The sequence below is a fragment of the Piliocolobus tephrosceles genome, chromosome 1 (assembly GCF_002776525.5).
Source record: "Piliocolobus tephrosceles isolate RC106 chromosome 1, ASM277652v3, whole genome shotgun sequence".
NCBI lineage: Eukaryota > Metazoa > Chordata > Mammalia > Primates > Cercopithecidae > Piliocolobus > Piliocolobus tephrosceles.
The window spans coordinates 203,896,976-203,919,400 of NC_045434.1; positions in this window are offsets into that span (position 1 = coordinate 203,896,976).

The window sequence follows — 22,425 nt, forward strand, 5'->3', positions numbered from 1 at the left end:
AGCTTGTGAGTGACATGGGGAAAATTTCAACCCAACTTCACAGAGCAAGAGGAGCAGGCTGGAGGAGGATATCCAGGCAATGGAAACAGACACAGATGCAGTGGGAAGAGCACTGCACTGGACTGGGAGTCAGGAGTCGTCCAGCACTCTTGTCCTAATACACAGTGGCTAACCTTTGTGAGCCTCTGTGTTCTCCTATGTAGCTGGAGATAATAAGAGACAACACTGAATGGAGTTGGGATGAGCCTTCATTGAAATCATGTGTGTAGAGTGCATGGCACAGTTCCTGGTACGAAGTGAGTGCTGGTGGCAGTGGGGTGTCGGGAAGGGGGTTTGTGTTGTTAATATTCGTGGTATTACTGGGTTTGCTACTAATGTAGAAGGTGTTACTGGTGGGTTAAGGTAGTAGTAGCGGCTGTTGTTGGAATAATTGTTGCTGCTGTTGTTGATGGCGGTGATATGGTATTGGTGATGGTGCTGGGGTATTGATGTAATTGGTAGTAGTGTTAGTATTGGTCATGTTTTTGCTATTGGTGTTGGGGTTGTTTGTTGATGGTGGCATTGACACTGACAGTGTTGCTGTTAATATCGCTGTTGGTAGTGTTGTTAGAGAGGGATCGTGTTGTTGATATTGATCATGTTGAAGTTATTGGTGTTGGTGTTGAGGTTGTTGTTATTGGGAGTGGTGGTGGTGATGGTGATAGTAGTGTTAATGTTTTACTGGTGATGTAGGTGTTATGTTGTTATCCATGTTGGGTGTATTGTCACTACTGGTAATGTTGAAGTTATGGTGTTGGTGTTGAGGGTGTTCTTTTTATTGTTATTGGAGGTGGTCATGTTATGGGGTTGATGGTGGTGGTGTTGCTATTAATGTTATTGCTAATGGTGGTGTTGGTGGTGGTGTTAACGTGACTACAGATGGTATTTGTGTTGGTGATGGTGTTGGTGCTAATGTTGTTAGGAGTTTTGGTGTTGGTGTTGGTGGTGCTAATATGATTACTGGTGGTATTAGTGTTGGTGGTGGTGTTGGCACTAATGTTATTACTGGTTTTGCTTTTGGTGGTGGTGGTGGTGCTACCATGATTACTGGTAGTGTTAATGTTGGTGTTGGTGCTAACATTATTATCGGTTTTGGTAGTGTTGGTGTTGGTATTAATGTTACTGCTGATAGTGGTGGTGGTGGTGGTGCTAACATGGTTACTAGTGGTGTCAGTGTTGGTGATGTTGTTGGTGCTAACATTATTACTAGTTTTGATGGTGGTGGTATTGGTATTGGTGCCAACATTGTTGCTGGTGGCGGTGTCTGTACTAATGTTATTACTGGTTTTGGTGGTGGCAGTGGTGCTAACATTGTTACTGGTTTTGGTGGTGGTGGTGGTGGTGGTTTTGGTGTTGACATTGTTACTGGTGGTGGTGGTGGTGGTGGTGGTGTTTGTACTAATGTTATTACCGGTTTTGGTGGTAGTGGTGGTGGTATTGATGCTGACATTGTTACTGATGTTGTTGTTGGTGGTGGTTTGAGGAATGCTGTTGTGTTCTGTGTGTAGCACCCGCCCAGCCATGCTGAAACAATGCCATGGCCAACATCCCTTCAGCTATCTAGCCAGACTTGCCTGAAGGCATCTGTACCTGTGGCCATGCCTGTGTGCTTTCTTTGGCATCTGGCTTTCTTTGTCATTCCTTGTTTTCCTTTTGAAAAATCCAGCATGGACTGCAAAGGGTATGGTCACCGTTCAGTGGGTTTAGGGAGGGGATCCGGATGTCCGGTAAGGCTGCTAGCTGAGGTCCTTGAGTTGGGTGAGAAATTACCCTGGGTTGGGGGAAACCTAGGATGCGGGTGAGACCTGGGGAAGGTGAGGCCCACAGAGCCTTCCCCAAGGGGCTTTTCCTTCCCTCCAGCTCCCCTCTCCCTCCTCCCTGCAACTCTCTTTCTGTCCACCCTTGTTGTTCTCTGATCCACTTATTCAGCAGACTCACTGGGGGCCCTTGGTACCAGGCCCTGAGAGGGCCTCTGAGGTACAGAGATAAATACGGCACTATTTTCGGCCACAAGTGACTGCGAGCACCTTGAGCACAGGGAGCTGGCCTACCTTGTTCATCACAGCATTCCCAGCACCTGTTGGATGAATGAATGAATGAATGAATGCATGCATGCAGCCATGCCACCCCTGTCTCCAGGAGCTCACACACTGGTGAGACCATCAGTGGCTGCAGTGGCGTGGAGCCCAAGGGAGGGAGGGATCAACTCTGCCTAAGGGGTCCAGAAAGCTTTCCTCAATAGGTGGCACTTGACCTGGACGTGACAAAGACCCAAGCGGGAGGAGGGAAGAAGGGAAGGCTGTGCATCTGCAGAAACCAGCCTTTACTTGGGGCCAGCTGACCTCACTTCTCCCCCTCCTTACTTCCTGAGACTTGGTGGGGGGTGCTGGTCAGGGAGGAGCCTCTTGGGCACGAGGCTCTGGTGAGCTGCCTCCTTGGGTTGGGTTGGGGTGGAGCTTGGTCAAAGCCTTGCTGGAGGGTGCTAGTATGGGCCCAAGTGCAGCTTGGGGATGGCCTAGAATCCTCATGGAGTCCAGAATGGTCCTTAGAAATTGGCTGCCCTAGTGGTTCCCAACTGGGTTCCTCGAGGCCTTGGGATTCCACTGAGGTACCTCTGCAAATGAGAAGGGGACTGAAGGCCCCAGCCCCAGGCATAGCAGCACCTCTATTCCATCTTCCCCTTCCATGGCTTTTTGTTAGAGGATCAAAATCCTTACCGTGGCTGGCAGGGACCATGGCCCAGCCCCCCTGGGCCTTTTGGTCCTCCCCATATACCAGTTTCACACTCCCAGCCATGCTATTCCCTGAGTCTGGGACATCCAGTGGACTCCTATGTATCCAGGCCTTTGCTTCCTCAGGGAAGCCCTCCTGAGCCCCCAGAAGGACCCTGCACCATCCTCCCATCCCCTGGCACCCCGGTCTGCCCCTGGCACCCTTTCACTTCCCGTCTCACATTCCGTATTGAAACCATTTGTTCTCTGCCTTCCCACCCACAGTCAGCTTTGCTGCTCTGTTCCCAGGGGCCAGCCCAGGGCCTGCAACAGGAGGTGCTCAGTGAATTATTGAAATAAACTGTCTTTTCCAGCCCCTGTGGATTGTAGATGGACTGAGGTCCAAAGTGGGATGTGACGGTCCCAGGGTCATGCAGCAGGTCAGCAGCAGAGGCAGCCTGTGTGTCCTCTGTCTCAGGCTCCTCCCACTGATCCCTGTCACCTCTCCAGGGCTCTTCTCTCACCTTCCCTGGGTGAATCCTCTCCTGTTCTGTCCCCTACTCCCTGTCTTAATCCTTGCACTTCCTCTGAACACTCTCTGGAACATCTGCAAGCTGGGATGGGCATGGGAAGCTGGCAGTGGCTTTGTCTCCCACTGGAACACAGGAAGTACCCCACCCTCAGCTCTGAACACTTGGCCTAGACCCTTCTTCTCTAAGCCCCAGCCTGGGAAAGGCTCCCCTGGCCCCAGTGTGGCATTCCTGGCCCAACTTTGCCAAGGGCCTCAGCTGGTGAAGGCCAGGAAATGGCGGGCAGGGTGTGCTGGCATCCAGACCCTCATGGATGAGGTCGGGGTATTTTCAAGAATTGGTTTCCTGTCCCAGCTGCTCCCCCATCTCACTTGTGATGAGGGGGCCCCAATTGCAAGAGGCCGTCAGGGTAGAGAGGGCTTGGTGAGGAGTGGCTGGCGGCCAGGGTGGGATGAACGATGACACCAGAGAGGCCAGACCACTTCTGGGAAACACCCTTGAAAATCGATTCTTGGTGCGGAAAACCAGCAGGCAAAGCGGGGTCTAGCAGGGTCTTTCGGGGTCTTGTGGGCTGTGGCATGTTCCCCTCTTTCCTCTCGGGCTGCCATGCCCAGGGAGGCTCGGTTCCACCCGGTTCTGCCAGGTTCCCAAGGAACCACTGCCCATCTGGATGTACAAGGCTGCCGCCAGCTAGGCAGGGACAAGAACAACAACAGTAACAGCCGTGATGTTTACTTAGCAATTCCTACTTCACTGTGCTCCAGGAGGGACTTGGGGCAGTGCTCGGTTTTGCAAATGATCAAATGCTCTCACATAGTAGGCACACAGCAAATATCAGTGGAATATGACCATCTTATTCCTTTGGGTCTTCACAACAACCTTGACAAGCGGGAAGTATTTCTACTCCCACTTTGCAGATGAGGAATCTGAGGCTCCCAGGTTAAGAGTTTTATGCCAGGGCTCCTAGTGTGTGTGAGCAGCCCTGGGGCTTTGACTGCAGATCCCACCGTCTACAGTGGGCAAGTGGGGGTGCGTGTGGCAGAAGGCCCTAGAGGAGGCTCCCGTCCTGGGCAACCAGGAGAGTGCTGAGGAGACAGAAATCGTAGACTGTGGTGCCACAGGCTCCAGAACAAACAGGCAACCCACCAAGGAACACTTTCTAGTGTTTGCTTACTTTTTCTTCTGATTATTACAGTAAGGCATGCTTATTAGAGGAAATACAGAGAAGGAGAAAGAAGAAAATAAACACACCACCCAGTGGCAAATGAGGCTAAACCAGAGGTGAGGGGCAGGTGGGGGGGTTGAAAGCAGGACACTTTGGGCTTACAGTTCTCTTCTGCCCCTGGGACAGTGACTCCAATTTCCTGAGACTCAGTTTCCTTTTTTGTAAGATGGGAATAAGAATCCCTTTCAACATCATGGGAGGATTGTCTGAATAAGATGAGCTGATGCTTGTAAAGAGCCTTTCATGGATCATGTGAGTCTACCATGGTGTTATTGTGGAAGAGTGGCCTCCACCTTCCCCACAACCATCGTCCCATCATTAGAGCCATGCTGTATAGACTTTTGAATCCTGCTTAAAAAAAAATCTTTATTTTGAAATCTCTATGGATTCGCAGGGATTTGCAAAGAGTACAGAGGGGTTCCATGTACCCTTCATCCAGTTTCCCCCAATAGTAACATCTTACATAGCTCTAGTTTGATATCAAAGCCGGGCAGTTGACATTGGGACAATGTGTTGTATAGTTCCCTGCTTTTTCTCTTTTTTCTTTTCTTTTCTTTTTTTTTTGAGACAGAGTCTTGTTCTATTGCTCAGGCTGGAGTGCAGTAAGGTGATCTTGGCCCATGGCAACTTCTGCCTCCCAGGTTCAGGTGATTCTCCTGTCTCAGCCTCCCAAGTAGCTCGGACTACAGGCATGTGCCACAACACCTGGCTAAATTTTGTATTTTTAGTAGAGACAGGATTTCGCCATGTTGGCCAGGCTGGTCTCCAACTCCTGACCTCAAGTGATCTGCCGCCTTGGCCTCCCAAAGTGCTGGGATTACAGGCATGAGTCACTGGGGCCGGGCAGTTCCCTGCCATTTTATCACATGTGTAGATTTGTGTAACCACCACCACACCCCAGATACAGAACACAAAGACCCCTGTGCTACCCCTTTATAACCATGCTCCCCTTGCTCCCCATGCTCATCCTCCTGCAACCATCTCTAACCTCTGGCAGTCCCTAATCTGTTGATCTACCATTTCATCATTTCAAAAGCATTATAGAATTGAACTTATACAGAATGTGACTTTGAGTTGGCTTTTTTTTTTTTATTTTTATTTTTTATTGAGACAGGATCTTGCTCTGTTACCCAGGCTGGAGTGCAGTGGTACGATCTCGGCTCACTGTAGCCTCACCCTCCTGAGCTCAAGCAATCCTTCTACCTCAGCCTCCAGTGTAGCTGGGACTACAGGCACATGCCACCATGCCTGGCTAATTTTTGTAGGTTCTTTTTTGTTTTTGTTTTTGTGCAGGTGGGGTTTTGCCATGTTGCCCAGGCTGGTTTCAGACACCTGAACTCAAGGGAGCCACCTGCCTTGGCCTCCCAAAGTGCTGGCATTATAGGAGTGAGCCATTACGCCCAGCCCCAGCATGACGCTAGAGATTCACCCAGGTGTTGTATATATCAGGAGTTGATTCCTTTTCATTGCTGAGTGTTATTCCATGGGGTGGATAAGCCATGGTGTGCCTAACCATTTGGCCATTATAAATACAGCTGCTACGAATGTGTGTGCACAGGTTTTGTGCAGACATCAACTTTCCTATATCTGGGATAAATGCCCAGGAGCACCACTGCTGTGTTGTGTGGTATGCGTATGTTTGGTTTTTAAAGGAACTGCTAAATTTGGTGGCAAGTGGCAAGAGATGAGGCAGCAGAGACAGAGACTGAGGGACAGGACATGGGGTGATTTGTGCTAGAAACATAACTCCAGCCACAGGGGGCCTGGGTGATTGGGGGAAAGAGGCAGGGAGATCATGGAGACCCCCGAGCATCCAGGGAATGTGGGAATCATAGCCAGACGGAACCTCGGAATCTCTAAGCTGGGGGAGCCCCCAAAATGTTTGATTCCCTCCCTTTGCAGTCATGGAAGTGAGCCCTGTGGAAGGCAAGTGACCAGCCCAAGGTCACACGGAATGATGGTGGCAGATCCAGAATAAGGGTAAAGAAGGGGGAGACTGAGTGAGCTCCTGGCCCCGTGATGGATGTCAGAGGCACCACTCAGGGAACCCTCCCCGCTGCCCCTAGCTTCCACCACCCATCCCTCACCCCGCCACAGCCTTCCCGCAGAGTTTGGACTGTCACATTGCTGAGACCCCGGATGCTGAGTCTCTCCCAAGCTTACTCCTGCCTAGGCCTCTCCGGAGACCACCTTCTTGGGCAACAGCCAGGCTTCCCAGCTAAAATCTGATGCAACTAATGGAAGCTGTTGGCCAACAGGCCTCTCTGTGAATTGGGGCCTAATCAGAGGCGGCTGCAGGCACAGCTGGGCTGTGGGAAGGGTGCGGCCCACAGTGCTGGTCCCCGTGGCATCCCTTCTGCCATGGCCACAGAAGAAGAGGACCAAGTTCCAGGCTGTGGGGTCTTCATGAACCCCCATTTGTTCATTCCACAAGATTTACTGAAGACAACCACATGCCAGGTGCTGGCAACACAGCTGTGACCCAGACTGATGTGAGGCAGATGGCCGTGGCGCTGGCTTCATGGGGCTGGCAGCCGCGGCGGGAGGTGGGGATCAGGTAGACAGGACCCTCTCACTTGGAAAGCGAGGCAGGGAGGGGGATGGACGCTGCCCTGGAGAGAGTGTGCCTGGGCTTGAGACGATGGGATTAGGGAAGGATGAGAAGGAGGGGGCCAGGCAAAGATCTGGGGGAGAGCATTCCAGGCAGGGGGAGCAGCAAATGCAAAAGCAGAACTTTGAACCAGAAGTCCTGGGTTCAAAGCCTGAGGCTGCCACGACGTGCTGAGGGGCCTCGGGTCAGCGCCCTTTCACGTCAGGTAGCCTGTTGGAGTTGGACTCGCTCATGCTTCCAAGCCTTAGTTTAGTTTTGTTATTTTATTTTATTTTATCTTATCTTATCTTATTTTATTTTATTTATTTTACTTTAAGTTCCGGATACATGTGCAGAATGTGCAGGTTTGTTACGTAGGTGTACATGTGCCATGGTGGTTTGCTCACCTATCATCAACCTGTCATCTAGGTTTTAAGCCCTGCATGCATTAGGTATTTGTCCTAATCCAAGCCTTAGTTTTGGATAAGGGAAGACTGGGAAAACCACATGGGGTGTGGAAGGGGAGCTGAGATTTTAGAGGTGTGGGAAGTCCACTGGAAGCCTGCTGGTCTGTGCTGCAGGCAGACAGCCGGCTCAAGCTTTCTGTGCTTTGGCTAATTGAATTAACTCTTAGCACTTGAGCTGCCAATGCCCCCAGCTCTAGGTTTCTCACATTCAGCCAACTACGACAGTAATTTAGGAAAGGGTATTACCGTATTCATTTCTCTAAGGTAGCTGGAGAGAATCATCCTGCAGGTGGTGCCCCTGAGGAGGTAGACCAGATGGCTCCAGGAAGGGCTGGGCCTCTGATGGGAATTGGGGAGATTAAGAATAGGCAGGTGGAAAAACTGCCGTGAGACCCAGAGCTCCCCTCCTGTCCTTACTCTGGGGAACCCCCAGAATGATGGGGAGAATCAGCCCCTGTTTCGGGAAGCTACCGGATGGGGGAGGCATAGCAATTGCCCCGATAGAGTTTCCTGTCTGATTCTTAAAACCAAACCAAAAGACAGAAACACATACCAGGAAAGGTAAAAATAAAATGGGACCTGGTTGCTGTGGACTCCGAGAGAGCATTGCAGAGGCATTTGTTTTGCGTGAACTCTGGGGCAGGCGGAGAGATGCCTGATTGGGCCAAGGTGCTCGTGGATGGGTAGTGAGAGACGCCGGAGCAGTGGGCTCAGGAGAGTCAGCCTGCCTGGCTGTGTGGCCTTGGGCCTGCTATTTCACCTCTTGTGTTTCAGTTTCTTTCATCTATAAAACAGGAGGTTGTGGAGTTTAAATTAACTCATATCTTCCGAAGAGCGTGGAACAGTGCCTGGCACATAGTAAGTGCTTGACAAACAGATATTATTTGGGTTATGTCTGCTCTCCCCACTTTGCAGTGAGGAGATAGGCTCAGGGAGAAGCAGTAATTTGCCTGCAGCCCCTCAGCTTGTCGGTGGCTGTACAGGGACTTGAACCCAGACACCCTGACGCTGCGCTGGGTCATCTATTCTCTGCAGTGTTCCCACTATGCCCACGTTAACGACCCTCCAGGATCCTCACAGTCGCTTTGTGAAGCCATCCAGGGAGGGATCGGTGCCCCGTTCTGCAGATGAGGAACTGAGGTCCAGAGAACACTGACTATCTACAGCCTGGAACCATATCTTGTTCTCTGTAGCATCTCTAGCCCTTGACCCATAGGCTGTGATCAGACAACACTTGTTAAGTCGAAGATGAAAAGAGGAAGGAATTGGGGGTGAGGGTCGGGGGTAAATAGGGAACTTAGGATGATTTAGTGGCCTCTAGACTGGGGCTGACGATCTAACCCATTTCTTTTGCATCCCAGGCTAGCCTCTCTCTCCCTGTGCCACACGGCCCATCCTAGATTCAGACGTCTGACTTGGGCTTCCACCCCAGGCCCTTCCTCTGGGCTGGAGTGTCTCGTTTACAGCCTGTACCCCTAAGCTGGGGAGGTATACGAGGAGGGGGTGGGGCATGGAGCCTCTGAGCCCGGGTGCTGAGGCTTCATGTTCCGGGCCTTGGGAAACCTCACACCTGGCTGGGGAAGATGACAAGCACGGCAGAACAGTGTCTGTGACGTCCTGTGAATTAATCTGAGCATCCTGGGCCCCGGGCAGTACAAGCAGTGGCAGCAGGGGGAATCCTGTCTCCAGCCTTGATTAAATCAGAACACGCTGCCAGTCCATACCCATTAGCACAGTCAGAGAGGGCAGCTAAGGTGGAGAAGACATGACTGATGAGGGGAGGGGGCACCAGGGTGTGGGGTGCAGGGCCAGGCAGAGGCTTGGGCAGCCCAGACAGGGCAGGAGCCTAAGAAGGGCTCACTGGACTTGGCCCTGCATCTGGGCAACAGAGCTCCCCATCTCCAGCCACCCTCCCCTGGTAATGCAAGCTGCTCCTGGGGGTCTTGGGTGAGTACCAGCTGAGCAAGTTCATGTGGTCCCTGTAGACCCCAGGGGTACTTATTATTCTGTATGCATAGAAGAGACTTCTCAAACTGCATGTTGTTGGATGAGTAGGAGTTTTCTTGGCTCACTGGCCTTATCTCTTATTTTCTCCCCTTCCCATGGTTGGCTAATTCACACCTCTGTGCCTTTGCACATGCCGTTCTCTCTGGCTTCTTCCTTCCCCTACTGTGCCACCTGGCAAACTCCTACATCTTGTGGAAATAAAGAAGACCGACCCAATGAGAAAAGCAAAGGCTATTTATTCTGAGCTTGCTGTAGCAAGGGAGTCAGCCTCCATCACTTGTGTTTTGGCAGAGATTCAAAGAGAGGAGCGGTGGGGGGAAAAGAGAAGCCTCGGGTGTGACCCGATGGGAGACCATGGCCATGGGGAAGCTGGAGGTGGCTAACTAGAAGGAGAGCATCCCATGTGATTGGTTAGGGGTGCACATTTGGCTTTGTCTGGTTGTAAGTTGGATGCAGGAACAAAACTTAGGGAAGCTGTCAGTTATTAATCAGGGCCTGACCCTTTTGGGTCTATTGTGATAGAAGTTATTGTTTAGCTTTCTGGATTGTCCCTAGAGATAGCATGTCTGACTTCCAGCAGGCTGGCTTCCTGGGTTATTTTTTCCTTTTGCAGATGAGGGAGTTTGTTTCTTGGGTGGCAGGGTGCTGTGGGTTGTGGGTTAAAGTTCTATTTTTATATATGGTCTGGTCATTGTCTATTTGTATATTCAGTCTTCCAACATCGTTCAAAAACAAGATCAAGGGCCACGACCTCCAGGAAGCCTTCCCTAGCCTCCAAGATCAGAGTGGGTGTCCTCCTTCCATGCTCCCATACTCCCCTCCAAGGAGGCATCTTGGTCATTAGGTCAGACGATTACAGGTTTGAATCTCATTTCCTTTCCCATTAGCAGTGCATGTCCTGAGCCATGCGACTTAACCTGTCAGCTTCCTCATCTGTAAACTGGAAGATAATAATAGCACTGTCATGAAGGTCAGTTGCTTGGAAAACTGCTACTGTTATTTATTAGCGCTATTATTGCCACCAGCCCAGCAAGCATCTGGATGGTCGGTGATCATTTGTTTATGAATCTCTTTCTACTTTAGACTTGGGGTGGGGGATGCTGGGGGATGCAGGTCCCGCCACTCCCCATCAACCACCTACCCGGACTCAGGTGCAGCCCTGCTACTGCACAGATATTCTTACCTGTCAGCCTGACCCCCACTAAACTGGAAGCTCCTTGAGGGCAAAAGTGATTTCTTATTCATCATGGTTATCCTTTTATGAGACAGGGTCTGGCTCTGTTGCCCAGGCTGGAGTTCAGTGGCATGACCATAGTTCACTGTAACCTCCAACTGCTGGAGTCATCCTCCTGCCTCTGCCTTCTAAGTTGCTGGGACTACAGGTATATGCACAACCATGCGTGGCTAATTTTGTTTTGTTTTGTTTTGTAGAGACAGGATCTTACTTATGTACTCTATAGTAACACTGTCCATTTGGCTTGTTTATTTCGTTTACTGCCTGTCTGTCTGACTAGGATATAAGTACTGTACGTATGGATTTTTGTTTGTCTTGTTTATTGCTGAATTCCCACCTTCCAGAACAGTGCCCTAAATTATATTTCCAGAGGTGCTCAGGCTCCAGGTACATGTCACACTCAGTAAAAGATTTGTTGAATAAACAAAGTTATAGAGTTGCCCTTTCATTCACCCACTGGCTCATTGTTTCTTCTAAAGAGAGGCAGGAGCGAAGGTTAAGCGAGAGGGCCCTGGAGCCAGACTGCACCCTGGCTCCATCTCTCACCTGCTCTCTAAACTAGGCCAAGTCACCTTAGTGTCCTCATTTATAAAGTGGGGATGTGAATGGTTCCTGCAACATAGGATTGTGAGGATGGAAGGAGTCAATGGTTATAAGACAATTTTGTGAGCATTCAGTAATTGCTAATTATTATAATTAATTAATTAGTCAGCTGTTTGCTTATTTACTCTCAGAAGTCATCTAGGCCATTCATTCATTTATTTGTTCAACAAGCATCTATTGAGGATCTACTTGGTGACACATGTTGGTGTTAGCACATTGTATGATTAAGTCCTCACCTTCCTGGAGGCTGGCATTTTGGTGGGACAATGTGTTAGGGGTGCAGTCTAAGCTACTAGAACAAAAAAACCCAACAATACCGTGGCTTAAACAATTAGCTTTTTTTTTGTTTACTTATTTGTTTGTTTTACCTTGAATAACACTCTACAGGTAAATGATCCAGGCCTACTAGGGACAACTGTGTCATCCTCAACATGTGGCTTCTACCTCTGGGTCAAAGATAGCTGCTACAGCTCCTGCCATTTCTTCTGTAACCCAGCAAGCAGGAAGCAGGAAAGGGCAAGATAAATGTCTGTGCTTTCCTTTTAACCAGAAGGGTCTGGTATCACTTTTACTCGCATTTCGCTGACCAGAACTTTGTCATATGCCCACACAAGGAAGTCTGCGGATTAGAATCTCTGGCTGATGTTTCTAAGAGTTCAGGATCTAGTGGCCTGGGGCACTGACCCCAAATCACCCAGGTGAGCCAGGCCCATTGTGGGGTTGCTTGGGATATATCCAAGCTTGGACTACCAGATTTAGCAAATCAAAAGACAGGACACCCAGTTAATTTGAATTTCAAATAAGCAATTATATTTGAGCTATATTTACACTGAAAAGTGATTTGATGTGGTTTGGCCTGTGTCCCCACCCAAATCTCATCTCAAATTGTCATCCCCACGTGTCAAGCAGGGGAACCTGTAATCCTAACCTGTGGAATGAGGGAGGCAATTGGATCACAGGGGTGGTTCTCCTATGCTGTTCTCTTGATGGTGAGTGAGCTCTCGCGAGATCTGATGGTTTTATAAGTGCTTGGAAGTTCCTCCTTCGCTCTTCTTTTTCCTGTCTCCTTGTGAAGCAGGTGTCTCGCTTCCTCTTCACTTTCCACCATGGTTGTAAGTTTCCTGAGGCCTCCCCAGCCATGCTGAATTGTGAATCAATTAAACCTCTTTCCTTTATAAATTACCCTGTCTCAGGCATTTCTTTATAGCAGCGAGAAAACGGACTAATACACGATTCATTTTCTATTTGAAATACTGTATTTTATTTGTCCTTTCTCCTAAAAGCTCTTCCTTGGATAAGGCCCAAACTCGCTTTCCCCAGGCCCCCCATTCCATCCTAGCTCTGCCTCTGAAGCCACATGGGACAGGCGTATACTCCACAGGACTTAGCTATGCACTTACTGAGTGATAGACATTGCAGGCAGACACAGAAGGCTCAGGTGATGGGCACCTGCCTTCTGGGGCACAGCAGTCTATATGGGCAGCTGCGTCTTTCCCAGGAAGGTGCATTAAACAGAGGCCCATAGTTTGTCATATGGTACAGCCCAGAGGCTCCCATCCCAAGGATTTAACTTCAGTAGGCAGAGGCTTGCCTGAGAGGGCTTCTTGGAGGAGCTGAGCCTGGAGCCTGGAGTTCCCATGTGGTGCCAGGGCAAGGTCCGAGTCTCAGAATCACTCCAGCCAGGAGACAAATCCCAGCTCTGTTCCTTTCTCCCTGCGTGACAAGTCCCTTCACTCTGCAAGTCTGAGTTTTTCTCCTCTGTAAAATGGGGATCAGAATAGAACTCACCTCACAGGGTGGTGGTGAAGATCAGTTGAGACAATGCTTTTAGAATGCACCTGAGACACGTTTATCTTGCAAAATAAGCTCTAGACGGATGTCTCTTGTTGTGCTGTTAATATTTTTATTGGGTCTTTCAAGGGAGCAAAGGATTGAGATTGCTATGTGGGAGGCAGAGGACTTTCAGAGCAGGATGGGGTGGGGGGAGAACAAAGGCGAGGAGGTAAAAGGGGCTGAGGTCGCCACCCTGGGCACCCCGAGGAGGCTGGGCTTGGCATGGTGGGTGGCCAGCTTGGGGACAGATTGGAGCCAGCAGGACCCCTAAAGGCCAGCAGCACTGTTCCTCCCCTTGTCCCTTCGCCTTGCCCCTGGGCACCCCTCTTGCTCAGTCCCTTGTGCCTCTCAGTTTCCTAGCCCTGCTCTGGCCCAGCCCACCGCGGCCAGGGCCACGGCCACGCTGTGGAATTTCCAATTTTCAGCTAATGTGCAGGTCGTGACAGAGGCTCAGAGGCCCTGGTCGGACATAATGGCAGAAGAATTGTAAATGTCGCCCTGAGTGAATGGCAATGAGGAAGGGCGGGGAGGGGACATTTTCCATCGGCTGCGGCGCCGAGCCCGGGAATACATTTTCTCTCGGAGTGTGTCGCATTAGATTTCCAGAGGTGCTCGGGCTCCAGGTACATGTCATTAGTAACAGTTTGGACGATAATGAATCCTTTTATTTCTTTTCCTCACAGCTCATGAATACATAACGAGGCCGCGCTCAGGCGCATCTGGCCCGGCCAGCGCCTGCCTCCGCCACCTAATCTCGTCCATGCTCCAATATCCAGGCGGCCCAGCTGGGGCCTGCCTTAAAGGAGCCGCTGCCCTTCCCTGCCTGGGGATGCCGGCCCAGCCTAGCACCAGGCACCACCGAGACCTGGGCGTGAAGGGGCATGGCAGACCTGGGGAAGGAAGAAGTCCTAAATCTCTGGATTGCAGTGTATCCAGCAGGCACTCAACAATGTTGCTTAGTGAACAGTGACTGCCCGGCTGGGGTGGGGCTGTGTGAAGGCTCTACATAGACTATCTCCTTGAGCTTGGCTAACCACGCTCCCAGTGGGGGCTTGTGATCCCATTTTACAGCTGCAGAAACTGAGGCTTAGAAGGGTAGAGGCTCTGTCATGGCTTTAACAAGGCAGACTGAGCTCGTGCCTCTAACTGGCTATCATTTAAGGGCATTTGACCAAGCGATTCTTGATTCTACAACAGGGTTCTTCCCTACCAAGAATCCAGTTTTTATATGTATCATGAATCTGTTCTATTACTTTCCTGAGCAAATGTTTAGTGGAAGACCAGAAAAGTTAGTTCTTTTTAAGTAGTTTTTCCAGACATCTACAATCCTCTTTTCCCAAGATTCCCTCCTCCCTCTCCACCCCTTTGACCTACTCTGTTTCTCTTCATTATACTTGTCAGTTCCTCAAATTATTATCTTAAATCTCACACTCATTTATTTATTTTTATTTTTTATTTATTATTATTTTTTTTTGAGATGAAGTCTCGCTCTGTCGCCCAGGCTGGAGTGCAGTGGCGCGATCTCGGCTTGCTGCAACATCCACCTCCCGGGTTCCAGTGATTCTCCTGCCTTAGCCTCCTGAGTAGCTGGGCCTACGTAGCATGCCACCACACCCAGCTAATTTTTGTATTTTCAGTAGAGATGGGGTTTCACCATATCGATCAGGCTGGTCTCAAACTCCTGACCTCAAGTGATCCACCCACCTCGGCCTCCCAAAGTGCTGGGATTACAGGCAGGAGCCACTGCGCTCGGTCAATTCCACTTTTAAAATCTGAGCAATGTTGGCATGAACTTTTGAATACTGGGCTGAGGAAGCAGCTCTAGGAGATCAGGTGTCTGGGCACCAGAATCAGACAGACCTGGATTAGCATCTTGGATCTGCTATTTACAGCTGTGGAATCTGGGGCAAGCCATTTTGCCTGCCTGTGCCTCAGCTTCCTCATCTGAAAAATGGGGATGGCACAGTGCCACTACACAGGGATACTGGGAAGATCAATGTGCTGATGCGTGTAAAGCTTTGAAAACAGTGCACACGATGGCTCAGTCAGTGTTGAATTTTTTTTAACAAAAGTTTGGGGGTGGGGTGAGGGAAGAACTCAGATTAGGGCTCCACATGACTTCATCACCTCCACCATCCTCCTTGTCACCACCCCCACCGCCACCATTGTTATTTTGATCCTCACCCCAGCCACCAGGAAGCACTGGCCTGGGACCCAGATGCAGGTGCCTGGAATACCTGCAGCCCCAGGCCTAGGATGATGGCACACACCTGCCTTGGGATGTGCCGACACCACCATATGCTATCAGGAATTCAGAGCTCCCCAAGGAACTTAGATCCAACTGGGATCACCCATGGTGTCACATGGTCATGAGAGTGAGTCCCCAGGCTCTAACCTATTATTTATTGAGTACCTACTATGTGCCAGTCCTGAAGCTAAGTTATTTACATTTATTACCTCATGTAATGCTCACAATAATCCTTAGAGGAAGGCATCATCATTCCTTTTTTATAGACAAGGAAACTGGGCTCAGAGAGGTTAAATAATTTGCCCAAGGTCACACAGCAGGTACAAGGAAGAGGCTGGATTCAAACCTAGATCGATCTCACTCCAAAATCCATGATCTTAACCATGAGAGAGCACTATGTCCACTTCTTGTTCCTGAGGTTCCACTCTGGCTAAGAAGTCTTCCAAGATTAAGGACAGGTGGAGTAAATGTCCCCTGTCTTCTTGGTGGCATCTGTACCCACTTGTCCCATGACCCGAGGCTTGTCTCACATAGATCTTATGCAAGTCTTGTCCCATGGCCAGTGACTTTAGGTCCAAGCATCTGGAGGGCAGACTTGGCCCTGGAAGGCTCAGGAATGCGGGAAGCTGGGCGTCAGTGCCTCAGTGTCCAGCCCTGCCCCTTTAGGTACCAGTGCCCTTGACCTAGACTTCACCACCCCACTTTGGCTATCAGCACCTCACACTTGTGGGGAGACAGTGTGGTCTGCGGAAACAGCACTGTTGGGAGAGTAAGGAGGCCTCCATCCCAGTCCCAGCTCAGCTGCCTTAGTTCTATGGCCTTCTGGCAAATGGTCCCTCTGCATCTCAGCGCCCTTGTTTATTGGATGGGGATGCTAACACCTCTTCCCAGGCAGATACTGTACACACTCAGAATGAGGTTCAGTAGATGTTGGAACTCGGTAAATTTGGAAGCTCTCAGTAAACATTAAGCAATTGATATGGTTTGGATCTGTGTCCCCACCAAATCTCACATTGAAATGTGGCCCCCAGTGTCAGAAGTGAGTTCTGGTGGGAGGCGATTGAATCTTGGAGGTGGATTTCTCACGAAAGGCTTAGGATCATCCGCTTGGTGCTGTCCTTGCAATAGTGAGGTCTCCTGAGATCTAGTTGTTTAAAAGTGTGTGGTGCCTCCTCCTACCGCTTGCTCCTGCTTTCACCAGGTGACATGCCTGCTCCCGCTTCACCTTCTGCCATGAGTAAAAGCTTCCTGAGGCCTCCCCAGGAGCCGAGCAGATGCCAGCATCATGCTTTCTGTACAGTCTACAGAACCGTGAGCCAATTAAACTTCTTTTCTTTGTAAATTATCCAGTCTCAGGTATTTCTCTTTTTTTGAGACAAGGTCTCACTCTGTCACCCAGGCTGGAGTGCGGTGGCACAATCTTGGCTCACTGCAACCTCTGCTTCCTGGGTTTAAGCAATTCTCCTGCCTCAACCTCCCGAGTAGCTGGGACTCCACGCATGTGCCACCACACCTGGCTAATTTTTGTATATTTTGGTAGAGGTGGGGTTTCACTGTGTTGGCCAAGCTGGTCTCAAATTCCCGGCCTCGAGTGATTCTCCTGCCTCAGCCTCCCAAAGTGCTGGAATTACAGGCATAAGCCACCGTGCCCAGCCCAGTCTCAGGTGTTTCTTTAGAGCAATGCAAGAATGGCCTATCACAACTATAATTTCTTTCTTTTTTTTTTGAGACGGAGTCTTGCTCTGTCGCCCGGGCTAGAGTGCAGTGGCCGGATCTCAGCTCACTGCAAGCTCCGCCCCCCGGGTTCACGCCATTCTCCTGCCTCAGCCTCCGGAGTAGCTGGGACTACAGGCGCCCGCCACCTCGCCCGGCTAGTTTTTTGTATTTTTAGTAGAGACGGGGTTTCACCGGGTTAGCCAGGATGGTCTCGATCTCCTGACCTCGTGATCCGCCTGTCTCGGCCTCCCAAAGTGCTGGGATTACAGGCTTGAGCCACCGCGCCCGGCTACAACTATAATTTCAATCAGAATTATTCTTTGATTTCCTCCTCTTCATGCGTATTTGTGCAGTAGCCCATTCGTTCAGGGTCCCGTGAACCGAGTCCTTGCTCTCCTGCCTCTCCGTGTTCACTCTCTCCTCTCTTTAACCCATTTGGTGAGAGTTGCCCTCGTGACTCTCCTGATAGCCCATCTCTAATCGTGGCACTGCCATCTTTAGGAACCTTCGATGGCTCCCTCTTGCTTCCAAGACAAAGTTCAAACCACTTACCTTGACATTCAAAGCACTTCAGAAACAGTCTTGAACCTCCCTCCTCACTGTCCGATCTGAATTCTTACCCTGCCCGCGAGAACCTTCTGTTTCCCCGGAAGGCACCCACCCAGTGCATGGGCTGTCCTGCCACCTTGGTTTTGCTTCTGCTGTGTCCTCTGCCTGGAATGCCTTCTCCACCTCCTCTGTCTCTTCTTCCAGCTTGAGTTTCACCTCCTTCCAGGGAGTTGTTTCTTCGCCAATCTCTCTGAGCCTTTGTTTTCTCATCTGTCAAGTGGACACTCACCATGCCCGCACTGTGGCATTTTCTTGAACGTCCAATGTTCTCCAAGCACAGTAAGTGCTTTGAAAGTGGTGCCCACTGTGGGGTTTCTTCTTCTGATCCTCTCAATCTGCCAATACAGAGCGGGCCATGCTGGGTAACAACAGTGAAGCCCCTTGGACACCCCCATAGTGAGGACCTCCACCCATGCTCCCTGCACAGCCCTTTTCCAGGCTCCCTGTTGACTTTGGTACACAATGGGGCTGCCTTGACTGACCTGGAATTTCAGGCTGAATTTGATGTGACCTGTCCTTAAGGGCTGGCCTCTAAACCAAACCATATTCCCACTGAACTCCCAGTGCCCAGTGACCCCTGGGAAGTGGATGCAACCTAGCTGGGCCATTGCCCGGGGCCACCATCACCAGCTCCTGCCCAACGCTGCCTCCTGAACTAATTCCATAATCCTGCCTCCTGCCTGGCCCCAGTGGCTCAGGAAGGGATTGCTGGTCTGCTCTGATCCCACCTTCCTGCCCAGCCCGGATCTGCGGCCCCTGGGCCCCTCAGCCCCATGCTAGGGCCCTGCTGAGATTCTGAATCTCATTTAGAGCCCCTGCTTCACTGGCTTTGCACCCCTGCCCCCACACCTCCAGCTAGGCCCTGTAACAGGATCCAGATGTTTGCTCCCCTGTCCCCAGGGTCCCTGGCATAATCCGTGACAGTTGAGGGGGGCCAGAAGGGGCAGGCACAGCTGCAAGGACTGGGGCACGGAGGACAGAAATGAGATAGGAGCCCCACTGTCTAGGGTCAGCAGAGGGATATACAGACACGCCCAAACCCAGGCACCCCCTATCCAACCGACTCTACCTTTTCCGGAAAGCATCCTCTTCTTTCTAGGTGAGGGTGAGAGTGCCTACATGTGCTGGCTGTGTGACCTTGGGTGACACAGCCTCATCTGAGCCTCTCTGAGCCTCGTTTTCCTCACCTGCTGAACCAGCTGGGATAGCCCAGCATCGCTCCAAGACCAGTAGGTGGGGCTAGTTTGGCACATAGTAGGACTGGCACATAGCAGGTATTCACCAAACAGTCTTGGGCAAGTCATTTCATCACTTGGAACCTCAATTTTCTCATCTGTAAAATGGAGATAATCGTGCCTACCTTTCAGGGTTCCGGGGAGAACTGGCATGTAGTGGGAGCCTGACAAAGGGCAGGTGGGCTTCCTTCCTGCCTTTCGGGGTTGTGGGCCAGCACCCACATAGCTGGAGGTGCGGCAGCCTCTCTCCTGGAGTCTGTAAAAAAGGCCTGGCCTGCCTTGGGAGCCGCTCTCCCAGTGGAGAACTCAGGGCAGGGAGACCGGGGTTCTAGGCCCAGGCCTGCCTCTAGACAAGCCCCTTCCCATGTTTGGGCTTCAGTTTCTCCATCTGAAACATAAGGCCTGTTGGGTTCCTTGCAAGGAACACAGTCCATGCCCACTAAATGCCTGTTCAGTGATTTCCAGAAGGCTCTCCATCCTTTTCTCTCTTCCTTCCATCCACACTCACTGCTCTTCTCCTTCCCTTACTGTTTCCCAGGTCACTGAGGCACCCGTTGGCCTGACCACCCTTCCCAAAGCAGCCCCATCAGCACTGCCTGCTCACCAGTCCATCACACACGCAGCTGAGGAGGTGCGAGGACCAGGGGAGGGGCAGGGAGGACGGGATCCGAAGCCGGGGGAGGGAAGGCTTCCACATCCTCTTTACAGGAGAACTCTTTTCTTTGATTTTAATATACAACAAACTCTTCATTCTCTTGGTAATAATTCAAACAAGACAGGGAGACAAAGCCTTCACCCACCATAGAAATGAATCTCTCTGCCTAACTCCAGTCCTGGTATCGTTGCTGGTTACTCTTCCAGATACCTTTCCATGCACACAATACATAAACGCACATGCAGACATATGGCTTTTGGAGGGTCACTGTATGGGATCCTATTGTATGTAATTTTCTGCCATCTCTAAATGTTACTCGCTGTATCTTAAAGATCTTGAGTTGTCGGTCCCTGTAACTCTAATTCATTTTTTAAAATTCACTCCTAATTTTTACTCCATAAATGTTTATGAAACACTCACTAAGAGCCAGACGTAGGATACGAAGATGAATAAGACCTAAACTCTGCTTTCAGGGAACTTACATGCTAGGAGGGAAGCCAGACATCAAAACTAGGCATTTAAGTACCTGGGAACTGAAGGCTGAGAGGGAGGGACGTCATATGTCGGGGGAGGGGGGATTTAGCCCAGCCTGGTTGTGAGTGGAGATGGGGCTGGAGAGAGGGGAAGGATGGGCCAGCAGGAGTTTTGCAGGTGAAGAGGAAGAAGCGTTTCAGATAGAGGTCACAGCACGGGCAAAAGGGCAGAGGGCGGGGTTGGGGGTGGTGAAATGCAGATTCGGGAATCACAGTGGCCCAGTCTGGCTGGCACCTGAGGTGCACGGAGGGAAGCAGGAGCAGGTAAGGCCAGGAGCCTGGGTGGAAAGGGCCCGGAGAACCAGAATTTCTAAAAATCAGTTGTGTATCCCCTGGCAGGTGTTGTTCCTACCTTTATCTATATTAATATCTTTAATCCTTTCAACCATCCCGGAAATGTATTATCTCTGTTTTAAAGATGAGAAATCAAGACACAGAGAGGTCAAGAAACTTTTCTGAGAATACACAGCTGGTAAGTAGAAGAGACAGGATTCAAACTATCTGTGTGTGTGTGTGTGTGTGTGTGTGTTTGTCTTTTTTTGTTGTTGTTTTTGAGATAGACTCTCACTCTGTCACCCAGGCTGGAGGGCAGAGGTGGCACGATCTCAGCTCACTGCAACCTCCACCTCCCGGGTTCAAGTGATTCCCCTGGCTCAGTTTCCTGAGTAGCTGGGATTACAGGCAATTGCTACCACACTCTACTAATTTTTTATTTTTAGTAGAGACGTGGTTTTACCATATTGCCCAGGCTGGTCTCAAACTCCTGACCTCAAGTGAGCCGCCTACCTTGGCCTCCCAAAGTGCTAGGATTACAGGCATGAGCCACCGTGCCCGGCCTCTGTGTGTTAAATCACTTCATTTCACTTACAAAGGAGACAGGCTCCCTGGACGCACGTGCGGCTGGTGAGTCCCTTGAGACGGGACAGGGCATCTACCTCCTGGGACCTTGAAGGCGTGTAGCAAAAGCTGCTGATTCAGGACCCCAGAAAGGACTAGCAGTCAACGTTGGAGGCATTGGGAAGTGGGTGACTTGTTAAGGGATGGTATCAGGGGAAGTGCTAGACAAGAAGGGTGAAGAGGATGATGGTGACCATGATGTAGATCTCTGGTTTTTGTACTGGAGTTTGTGACAAGCATCACCAGGAGGGCTTGTTAAAACAGACTGCTGGTCCCCAGTTCCAGAGTTTCAGATTCAGGGGATCTAGGGTGGAGCTGGTCTGTTTGCATTTCTAACAAGTTCCCAGATGCTGCCGTTGATGGGAGCCACTTTGGGAACCACTGTTAAAGCTGAAAGAGGAGGAGATAAGCTCATAAGGGGCTTCACACAGCACCTGTGCAATGCCTTGGGACTCTGGAGCTACTATTATTCTATTTCCAGGGAGGGATTTAAGGCTGAGAGAGGTTGAATGACTTGCTGACACCCCTACTAGAGTCAGGGTGTCCTCACCCAAGAGTGCATGATCTCCCACTCTGGAAGATTCTGCCACAGGGCCTTTGCACTGGCTGTTCTTTCAGCCAGGGAATACCCTTCTCAGGCTTCTAGGTGGCTGCCTCCTCGACATCATTTAGGTTGCTCTATGAACGTAGCCTCCTGAGAGGCCTTGAATGCAGCTCTGCTAGCCCCTCCCAGAGCCCTCTGCTCCCTTGCTGGGCTTAAGACAAGTTGCAATGACTATTTTCAATATGTAAATGCTCAGCGACTTACCATCTGCCTCCACCTGCTAGAATGTGAGCTCCTTGAGGTCAGGAACTCTGTGCTGTTACTGCTGAGTCCCAGTGCCCAACAGTGCTCTGGGATACAAAAGGGCTTGTGTAATGTTTGTGGAATAGATCAAATTATTTTTAATCTTCTCTCTCTTTCAGTCAAACGTTCTTGAACTTTTTTGTCTCTCTTTTTGTTTTTAGCTCCCTATTTCAAATCTCAACCATCAGATATGTCCCTGCCCTTGGAACTAACTCCATAACTTGGGCTCCTTTAAAGGACTACCTGATGGTGCCAATAAGCTTTCATGGGCAATGACAGGCAAGAAATCCAGGTCTAATGCTGTGAAACTCAAGGGCTGCCCAGGAGGGATGGTTCAGAGCCTGTCCTAATGAGTACGTGGCTGGTGACATCTACCTGCTTGTACCTTCAAGAGCAATGAGTTCTTTTTTTTCCTTAAATTGTAAGAATTTGTAAATTCTATATGC